Genomic DNA, 11986 nt, shown 5'->3' on the forward strand with positions numbered 1-11986 from the left:
CTGACTCAAACCAATCAGGTCGGTTTTGCTTAACACTTGGTTGGTTTCGGTTTCAATTTCAGGTAACCCGACCAGGTTGGGTCGATTGGAAAAACATCAGTAAACCGATCCAAACTAACCCGTGAACAGCCCTAGAGAGATGTATTGTATTAGCCGATGGGTTGTGTTGGGCTTGGGGTTTTAGGTCAATGGACCAGGTCAATATGGCCCGCATGGTCCTGCTATGTCGCCTATGGCTTGTGGGGTGGCACAATCCATATATATTATATATAATATAAAGTATAATTATATAATAATATATTATTAAAATATTTTTTTTCATTTTTATTATACTACTTTATTTAATTATATATAAGCAATTGTATATAAAATTAAAAATTCAAGTTTTTTTTTTCAAATTTTTAATATAAATAACTTTGGCCTGGTTTAAAGCTTGACCTAGCCTAGCACGGGTCTGTGTAGGTTCGGATCATGGGTTGTGCCACACCGATGCCTAAAATATTCCAAACGAGGGAGGCACAGCCGGGATGATCTGTAGGCCATGCCGTGCTAGACCAGCATGTGGCCCGTTTTACACCTCTAATTTGATGAGAAGACAACATGATTGCTTTTATGGAGAGGTTGGAGGAGTTGGGCATTAGTGAGAACTCTGCGTTTGAAGCTCTGTTGCCTTTGAGGTGAATGATGGTGTGTTTAGATGATAACCTTTCTAGACACAAATTTGAGGAGGAGGTTTTTCATGGGTTTGTGGTTGGCTAGATTGGAGCACCTCACTCATGGATAGAAGGTCCAAGCTCTAACAATGTTCTTCTCCAGCAAAATCCCCACAATGTTGAACAGTGGCATCGGAGGGTGAAACTTCTTGAGGGAAATATGACTTAACTAGATAGCAAATTACATGGAAGGTGTGGGGTCCCTGAAAGTTGTAGGGTAGCATCAAAATTTATTGGTTGCTTTTGCAAAGCTGCACGAGAAGCACATGGATGTTCTAGAGTGATTTTCGTCAAGGTTGTACTAGTCAACTATAAAACAGTGGATGATCTAGTTAGTGTTTGGTGTGAATGGGCCGAAATGGAACTGAGACACGAGAATTTTAAAAGAGCAATTGAGTTAGTGAAGCTGGCTACTGCAGAATCTACGTTGGAGGTTAAACGGAGAGGTGTGAGTGCCATATGTGGATGATTATGTATGCAAAAGAACCTTTTCACTTGCTAAGTGACAAAGATGACAAGGCCATGGTTTTTAAAATCGGACTGAATCAGATGGTCGGACCAGAAAAATTGAGAATCAGTTAGGTGATCGGTTTTTTTATTCGGTTTGAATGGTCAGACCATTTGACTTAGGAACCAAGTTTTTTATCGGTTCATTGTCCGGTTCAGTTTTAAAAACCTTGGACAGGGCATTATTAGAACAAGTAGAGTGTGGAACAACATTGAAGCAGGCAATATTTTAATTACACTGTACTGGATCCCTACAAGTAAGCATCAAAGGTTGCATGAGGGAGTTTTGCACTAATATTGCACAATGTAGGGGTCGTTTGGTAAGTCTTTTTGGGAAGATCTTCTGGTAGCTCTGACAATCAAAAGACACATTGAGTTTTTGCATGAAAATCTAAACAGTTCAAAACTAGTTTGACTACCCTACGTCTTTACCCAACGAGAAAGATGAGAAAAGCTCCACAAAACTTCCTAAAATTATCTTAAAATAGGATTTTCACATTTTTTTGACGCATTGACTTTTGGTGACTAATTCTATTACAAACAAACGAAAAATGACCACGATACGATCTGCCCTTTTTGTAAACAGCCATAAAACCACTGAGAAAAGCATGCCAGATGGGGCTGTAATTTAGTAAGTTCTAGAGGGAGATGAGCCATGAGATGGGTTGGGTCGCTCGCTGTTGGGGAAGATGGGGTCACTGTAACTTTGGAGGAGAAGTTCTGATGCGCGTTTGAAGACACTGCATTTAAAACGTTACAAAGTTCTGTTAACTTTGAATTGTGCCTCATTGCACCACACACACGCACGCACACGCGTGCACATGCGTTGTTCGATACCAAATCCCCATACTCTCCTCTACTAATTCTAAGGAGTGTAAATCAACTCCTATTGAAATACTGAAAACAAACCTTGTATTTATCCAATGTGGGACAAGTTCAAAAATGGGTTTTTTTTTTTTTTGTAAGAGAAAAACTGATTTTTCAACCAAGTGTGCAGGTGCAATTTCTCATGTAATTGACCAATCAAATCCATTGGATTTAATCTCTTATGAGATTAAAATCAACACTCGCAATCTAGCATGACCTTGCATGACTCGCCATGTTGGGCTCATCTAGTTCAGGCACATGGGTCTACATGACAGTTGATACAAATATATAAAATATTCAAGATGGAAAACAGTATATTAAAAAAACAAGGATGGAGTTGCTTTTTTTTTTTTTTTGTACACACGTATTTCGCAGCAAGCTATAATTAAATCTGGTCTTCCACATAAAGATGTTAAGACCATGTGCAAGAAGTATGCTGAGCTAGACAAGAGCTTGGGAGAAATTGGTCGTGCTCGTGCAATATATGTATACATTTCCCGACTTTCAAATCAAATTCACAATCTGATGATGATTCCTGGAAGAAATGACATGAGTTTGAGGTACAATATGAAAATGAGTTTGGAAAGACTACAAATACAAATTCGTAAATCAATTTAGGAGTATAAATATAAAATTGTAGAATGCAAAACCTTGTATTTTGTATTATTTTATATATATTTGTATTTATGCTCTTTCTTGTTCAGGTTGATCTCTTTCTTCTTTGTTGAGATTACTTTTAGCCCAACATGCTTTTTGGGTTCACATGAAACCTAATCCATTTCATTTATTTTTAGTGTTTGAATGCATGCCTATCACCAGGAGTTGATTTATTGCTAGAGTAAAAATTAGAACAGCCTTGTTTCATGTTATTCTAGGACAGGCCAACCGACTCATTTGGAAAGGTTTGTAGCTGATTGTAGCGAAAACTTGGGATGGAATCTCACCTTCACCAGGGTTGGGGGATGTGCTACTGCTGTGTAGCCCTACCCCCCCCAAAAAATCGATTAATTCATTTTTATATGATGGCTTGATGCTTTAAATGTTTTGAAAAGCTTTATGTTATTGAATTCATTTCACTTTATGTTGGTAAACTAGATTGGAAACTCCTTATTCAATGATGATAAGTAGCAGATCTCCTAGGTGAATAATGAAGATAATAGAAGTTACAACCATCATACCTATGGGCCTCTTTTTAGTTTTCATGGACTATCTAAAATGGATTTGAAATTTAGGACATCCAACCACATTGATTGACATAGAGATGGGTTCCGATCCCCTGAGTGCCCATTACATGTTATTGTCTTATATTTCTATTATAATTAGAGGTGTAAATTAATCCTTATATGGTTTCTCATTGGATTTCCCCCTTGCATATATTTGTCAATATTATTTAGGCCATGTTTGGGAGTGCTTAAAAATAAGTATTTATTTGGATCATTAAGAACTTATTGGTATTTGGGAAATAGGTATGAAATAAGTGCTTAATAAGGACTTGTTTTTTAAGAATTTTTTTCTTTCAAAATTATCTCTAGTTAAATTTTAAAATACCACTTATAAAATTATCCCTCGTTGAATTTTATAAAAGTACTTTTATGAGAGCACTTTACAAAAGTATTTTTATAAAAATACTTTTATGAAAGAACTTTTACAAAAGCAGTTTTATAAAAGCACTTTTATAAAAGTAATTTTATGAAAGCAATTTTATAAAAAATACTTTTACAAACGTACTTTCATAAAAGTGTTTTTATAAAAGTACTTTCAAATGATATGTTTTAAAATTTTGAAAGAAAATGAAGGACAAAATAGCCACAAATGCTTATTTAAGTGCTTGTTAGATAAAAAAAAAACAACCAAACACCCAATATAAAATAAGTGATTCTTTAAAAAAAAATAAACATTTGAAAAAATTGGGTGTCAAATGCAAATAAATACTTATTCGAATAAGCATTTATTTTTAACTTAAACACTCCCAAACATAACCTTAAAACAAAAAGACTAGTAGCCTAGAAAGACAATTGGCTCCTGCAGCAACTAACAAATCTGCTAATGAAGGTAGTGGAAAAGTAGGCATTGTGAGTGCAGGGAGTGGAATGACAACCTGGGGTGATCAGTACATCTGATGGAGGGAGGAAGATACCTGCAAATAACTGAAGACATAGAGTTGCCAGAGGAGAGTGACTCTCGAGGATGATGAACGAGTTGAAATTGCCCAAAAAAGATGTTCCAACTGCAGATTTTGGGGATCTGGCAAATAAAGTGGAGGGAACTGATAATGATGCTGAAGAGTGAAGACAAAGAGGGTGATGGCCATCTTGGTACCCTTGAGGGAATAGAGGCAAAGACGTGCTTAAATTTCCATGTTATGCTGGAAAAAAAAAAAGAGATTTTGGTTTGCGGGAATAAGGGTCTGGAATAGGAATTCATATGTGACTATTTCCATTCCAACTTTTTGATTGGGTGGAATCAGAATTTTATTTTCATTTTTGTTGAAATGGCATTCTCCTATTTGAGAGAATAATTATTCTCTGTCCTTCTAAAAATAAAATCTTATTCCTACTAATTCCAATTCCCATTCCTATTTCTATGTGAACCACACTAATTATGGAAACAATTCTAATTCCGATTCCGGTTACCATTCCAATTCTACGATTTAAATTTTGACTCTGTATCTTGAACTAATCAGTAGCCACCCATTCAGTTTGAGCTACCCTGTAGACTGTAGTTGCTGTGAAATTTGTTGTTCAAGATGTACATGCTCGGATTATTTTTGCCTGTACATTATGAGGATTTCATCTTTTTATAATAAATGAAAATGTGCTAGTAATCGATGTGCAATTTAAATAATTTGTTAACGACAGGAATGGGTGCATTTGGATGGTGAACGTTCTTGTACGCATCCGATCTCATTTTATGATCAGACAGGAGAGATTAGTACTGCATTCTTAACATAAAATTATTGCGCAGATCATAATAAAGAGATGCTGGAGCCAGGATTTTAAAATCTAATCGGACAGTGAACCATTGAGAGGTTGGGTTAAACGGTTTGACCGTTTGAACTGAATCAATAGGTATTTTTTGACAAAAAAATAAAAAATAAAAAACAATAAAAAACTGTTATCTAAATCGACAGTTGGAATGGTTCAACTGCTTAGATCAGTGATTTACTGATCAAATCAATGGTTTTTTATCAAAAGACAATTCTGAGGTAAAACGGAATCAATCATGTGATCGGTTTCTGGTTTTTTCGGTCTGGTCCGGTTTTAAAAACATTGACTGGAACAACAAAATTAGTAAAACCCAAATGGAAATAAGGCCATGCATCTTGGTTTTTGGTAGCATTTGATTTGATCCATCTTCTGCGATCTTTCCTTTTTATTTTAATATATATGTATATATTATTTCAGGGTTAATTGGTTGTAAGTTTTTTTTTTGTTTTCTGGTATCTTGTCGATACAGTCGAACTCGGGAAAATATATGAAAGATTTGATTGACCTTTTTGTTTTTATCCATGTATGTGTTGCCATAAATGGAAATAAAGCAATCAGCCCCCTACAACGTCTCACAGCACATCCCCGCCGTGTATTGGGAACATCTGATCATTGGGAGATGTTCCCAATACATGGCGGGAATGTGTTGTGAGATGTTGTGGGGGGCTGATTTGGTCTAACATTTTTGTTCTTATCCATGGACATGCTTCCTTGCATGCAAACATCTAAAGGGAATTGTGTGAACGCCGTTTGCTATGTTCGGTGAGGTGGCTGTTTCTATTTGAAATGCTTCCATGTCAGTGCCATCTAAGCTTCATTTTTTTGCCGGTATTGTGAGAGACCAGATTTGCTCCTCACACCTGGCGCCTCATAGATGCTTCACACGCACATCCTATCATGTATTGGAATATCTCCAGTACTTATTGGTTATTATTCATAGGAGATGTTCCCAATGCATGGTGGATGTGCCTGTGAGGCTCCCATTTGTGAGGAGCATATTCGGTCACGTATTGTGAAGCATGTTTTGTGAGGAGCAAATCCGATCTCAAAAAGAACGAACCCCTAGAAGTAGGGGTGATCAGTTCAGCCCGACCCAGCCCGGAAATTCCAGGCTTGGGCCTGAGTTTTGTGTTCAGGCTTGGTTTCACATCAGGCCCACAAATTTTAGGGCCAGGTTTGGGCTTAATTCTTCAAGCCCGGCATGACCCTCATATATTTAAACTTATACATTTTGTGTATAATATACATATGTATACATGTTATTTTTACATTATATTATATATTTTATACATAAATATTATAACATGACATATATACTTTATATTATATGTAATATTTTATATTATATAATATATAAAATAAAAGTTTATATGCATGTTATGTCATTTAATATAAAATATTATAGATATATAGTGTTTTATATATGAAAGACATTGGCCTACAATTAGTCTGGGCTAGGGCTTATGTTTTAGGCCCGAAACCCCAGGCCGGGCCGGACTCGGTCCTAAGCTATAGCCATTATCATAAGTGCAAAGCCCGACCCATGATCACCCCTACCTAGAAGTTCTAAGTTTGAATGCCATTTGGTTGAGAATGTTTTGTATTAAAACAATTATAACGCATTTCTGCTATAAGCATAAACCAAGGTTGTTGGGGGAAGATCCTCAACTGCCATTTGAAAAATAATCCAATTACCTAGCTCTTAACTGGAATCCTACATGGCAGTGTAGAGATATATCCCAGTGCAGCACATAAAATGCTTTTTTATGGCTCTATGCTTCTAAGAGCCATTAGATTAGATCTGCATCTAGATGTTATTCAATGTGCAACAATGCTTCAATTATTGGAAAACACTTTTTTTTTTTTTAATTTGACCATTGCATGAGTGTCAATATAGTATGAGTGTAAATATAGTAAGGTGGTGACTTATTGAATATAATGCTGCGTTTGAAAACGATGCAAATATGTAGAGTGTAAAATGGTTCATATAAATTGTAAAGTTGGGTTAGTTTTACATTGATGAATTTACCTTATTACCAAACAGACTTTTAGCTGTAATGGATGCAAATACGAATTCCAATAAAACATATGCTTTTCTTTATCAAAAACCCACTTGAATGCAAATTTAATTATTTTTTATTGATGTACTTTTACATCTTATTGTCAATATAAATATGCATTGGTATGTCATTTGTCAATGCAAAAATGTAATGTTGCTAAATATAGGCAAAAGTGAACTAGAGTGCAAATTTAACATGAATCGGAATTTACACTCCATTTGCATTATTTCCAAACGCAGCCTAAGGCTCAATTTAGAAAGAGTACAAATACAAATTTTGTAGAATGCAAAACCTTATATTTGTATTATATTGAATATATTTGTATTGTACGTCTTTGTATTTATACTCTTTCCAAATGGAGCTAAACATTGGTAGCAATTCGAATAACAAATAAAATACTGCTCAAAACACTTGTTCCATATTAAAAAAATAAAATAAAACACTTATTCCACACCTCTCAAAACCGGGAGATTGACTGACAAGACTATGGGGGGCTGGAGTTCCCAAAACTGCAATGAGCCTGTCCGTAATTTTCCCCTCAATACCACCTTACTCATCACAATTACAGGATATACCTCTAGTCTACAGTTTTTTGGAGAAGAGAAGAAGAGCAAAACCCATATATAATAATAATGCTTATTATAGAGGTATATATGTTATATATCTTTTCAGTAATTAAGTTTTATCTCCAAAACCACCAACCTATCCCTTTGATTATATATTCATTTTGAAGTTTAATTGTCTTAATTGGGATTTGAGTGAATTCTATAGGGAGACTTCAGGAAAGTTAATTACAATCATTAATCTTGACAATGTAATAGATTTGAAGAGGGACAATTAGTTATAGGGGCTTAATTAATTTAAACTTTATAAAGGAACAATTAGTGGGTTCGATTCGGGTCGATTTTGGTTTTTACACAAGAAAACTGAAACCAACCCGAACCCATCAGTTTATAATGTTTTACAACCCGAAACCGACCAATGCTGAAGATAACCCAACCGACTCAGGTTGAATATTGGTCGGTTTAGTCGGTTTGGGCCTTCTTATGAACAGCCCTAATTCTTAGGTCAACCAGACCAATTGTCTAATCGCTCCGGTTTTCAAAATCCTAAATTCCACCAAGCAGCAAATAGATATAGGCATATCCCAATTTGGTACATTTATATATGAATTTGAACCGGATATTATCCATTAGGACTATATTGAATTAAATGTTATTAATAAATTTAATTAAAAATGATTAAAATATTATATATTATTAATAAAATTAACTAAACTGACTTTAATATGTATTTCTTTAACCAAATGAATCGAAAATAACTTGTATGTCAAACCTAACAAAAACTACAATATCTAAACGAACTTTACTGTTATTATAGATTTTCAAGTATTTATGGACATACATATAATCAGATATTTTCGGATCGAATAGGTGTAGATTCATATTCGATCCAATTAATAATCGGATCTGATTCAGATCAGTACTGTTAATGGGGTCAAATTCAAACAATCGGATATTACAAAGAGTAGTAAGGTTTTGTGGTGAGAATAAAGACGTATGAGCTGTTAAGAAGACAGAGGTTGCACCAAAGAACTTCTGAAATGTTTTTTTTTTTTTTTTGAAAATTTTCAGTTTAGTACCTTAAACTTTAAGATAGTGTTATGTTAATACTCAAACTTTAAAATGTCACTGTACAAACTTTGGAAAACTGTTAATTTAATATATGCCGTAATTTAGTAGCTCTCATTAGTAGTCCGTTAATTAACTGATGCACGTGGTGTCACAAGTAATTAATTTATAATATTCTAAAATTCTAAAATTACCTTTAAGAATACTGTTCATTGTCTTCTTCTTAGAAGCTGAAACTAAACCAGAGCGTACGTGGATGAAAAAATTGCTGTTAAAAAGAAAACTAATACTAGAAATTAAAAAAATAAGGACTAGTAAAACCAGAAAACTAATACCAGTAAGAATTTGGACGAGGACGGACGCGACGCGTAAAAAGGACGGGTAATTGCTTCCAGTTGTTAAAACAGTTCTGAGATTCTTATTGAAAAATTAGTTAAATATATTTACTTGTGATTCATTTTGATATGAAGGGGCATTGATGACTGCAAGTGCTCACATATTTACTAATGTTATTGGATCCGGAGTTCTCTCCCCAGCTTGGGTTGTAGCTCTGTTGGGTTGGATAGCCGGACCTGCTGCTTTCATACACTTCGCTGTCATTACTTGGCTCACATCTGTTCTACTGCCTGACTGTTACAGGTCTTCTGACCCTGACAGGCAAGAGAAACTACACATACATTTGGACCGGTCCAATTGGGCTGGATTTAGTCCAATTTGATCCAGTCCAATGTGAGTCCATTATAAATGGATCATGTCGAATCCAATCTAATCAATGTTTTGGACCAATTTGATTCGGTCCAATTCAATGTCTGGATTGTCTAATTTGTTCAAATTCATTTAGGTTTAGATTGATTTAATTCAAAACCACTCAATTGATACATATATTCTTATATTATATTATATTATATTATATTAATGGACTAGATATTGGCTTAATCCAATTCAATCTATTATAAATTTGTTACAGACAGACCAGATTCAATCCAATCTAATAAATATTTTGAACTGGATTGATCAAATCCAATATGTCTTGTTGGTCCATCCAATCCGTCTGAATTGATTTTGGACTGGATGGGGTCCAATCCAAAACCGATTCATTGACACCCTTACATACATGGATGCAGTGAAAGTCAATCTAGGTAAAAAACAGGTTCTTGAAACAAGTCTGTTCTTGATTAGATTTTTAAGAGAAATTAAACAAACACTTCAAAATTCAGGTTCAAAACATTGATAAACCAAGGGCCTCTCTTGAATGTTTGGAATCCTAATGGGGTTTCTAATTTTCCCTTTTTGCCTCATGGGGAATAATGATTCAGCTTGTGGATTAGCTCAATATGGTAGCTTTATAGGGGCTACCATCGGACATAAGTAATTTAACCCGATGCCCTCTAAGCTTTAAATGTTGTTCTTTAACTTATTTTCATTCAATTTTGGCTTTAATAATTGCTTCCACAAGAACGGCCACCATGCCAGTGCGACACATCACACTATCCCTTCATCATCATATTTGCATGCATTAAGATAATTCTGTCTCAAATACCCAATTTTCACAAGTTCTCTTGGCTATTCATCATAGCAGCTATTATGTCATTTTCTTATTCTCTAATAGGAACCGGTCGAGAGCAAATCAGGCCCCCAAAAGATTGCCCCCACAACGTCCCAGAGTACATCTTTATCGTGTATTAGGAACATCTTCCGATGATAATATCAGAAATGATAATATTATCATCAAGAAATGTTCACGATACATGGCATGAATGTGCTATGGGATGTTGTGGGGGGCAGTCTAATGGGGGGCTGATTTGAACTCGAATAGATCTCTCCATAGCCAAAGTTGTAGGTTTTCAGTAACTGATTCATAAAACTCTAAAGCAAGATGGATAGATACCCAAAAAGGATGATTCATTTTTCTTGGATGGATAGAATTAGAATTCTATTCCCGTTCTTGGTGGCCATTCCCTCCCCCTCCCATGGGAATGAACTTCCGTTCCAATTCCCATTTTGATTTCTGTCTAAGTCAAATAAACTATGGGAATAAATCATTCAGATTTCGATTCCAATGGATTTTGATTTCGGTTCTAACTGTGAACCAAATACATCCTAAATTATTTCTCCATTTGGATTAAAAGAGGTAAAAAATTTGTTTTTGGTTAATTCCATTTTGTTGATGAACTTGGCGAGACAATTTGTCCGGTACTCTTGAGAAATAACAAACAAAATGAATGAAATAAGGGTCTGTTTGGTTCACAATTGGAATCAGAATCAAAACGGTTTATCCCTAGTCAGTTTGGTTCATAAAAAAATGAGAATGAGAATTGGAATCAGCAGGAATGAGATTTCATTCCCAAGGGAGGGGCAGGGAATAGCATTCCTCATTCTCACAAAAGAGAATGCCATTCCAGCAGGAATAGAAATGGGATTCCCATTCTACCTAACCAAACAGTTAGAACCGGAATAGCCAATTCCAATTCCGAACCAGACCCCTATTCTTGCGAACCAAACGGGGCCTAATTTCATTTGAACAGGTTTCTCTTTTCAAACGCCAAGATGATGGACGCAATTGTAGTTGTAATTTTGTAAAGAACCATACAAGCTTATGAAAGTGGAACTGCAAATTCCGACTCATTGGAAAGAGTTCTATCCTTATTTTCGGGTAGTTATCTTTTAACATTTGACAGTTGGCACGTTTCTTTCCTCATTGCGACGATGTCTGACGTCAAGGGCTACCGTCCCGTCGGCATTCAAACATAATATCGAACGGATCATCTGTTTTTACTTTTTAGCGTCGTTGACATTATTCGTTGTCTCGTCAATTCAAGTGATTGTTTGGTTCATATACGTCTCTTCAGACTTCAGCTTGAGAGTTGAGACATCTAGACTAGTGTGAAAGAGGTGGGTTGGTCTGTCGGTTTGGAAGTTCTAAATTTCTGGTATGATAGTAAAAGGCTTCTCCAAATTTATCTGGAACTGGAATCGTCTCTTCAGCTGAATCCTTGGTAACAGAAATCGATCAATACAAGATGAGTGTGTGGAAATCGCCTGTCTTCGGAAAAAATTCACACAAAGCTAAAAAGGTCTCAGATTTTAATCTCTTGGTCGGACATGACAGAGACGGAAAGGGGCATGTGCTAGCTAGCTGCTTCTCTACTGCTTACTGCTCATCTCATGTATTCAGCTCATGAGAAGAGTTTCAAAGAAGAAAAATATATAACAATCGAGAA

This window comes from Nelumbo lutea, chromosome 2 (assembly GCF_056320005.1).
Source record: "Nelumbo lutea isolate HS-2025 chromosome 2, American lotus-T2T, whole genome shotgun sequence".
NCBI lineage: Eukaryota > Viridiplantae > Streptophyta > Magnoliopsida > Proteales > Nelumbonaceae > Nelumbo > Nelumbo lutea.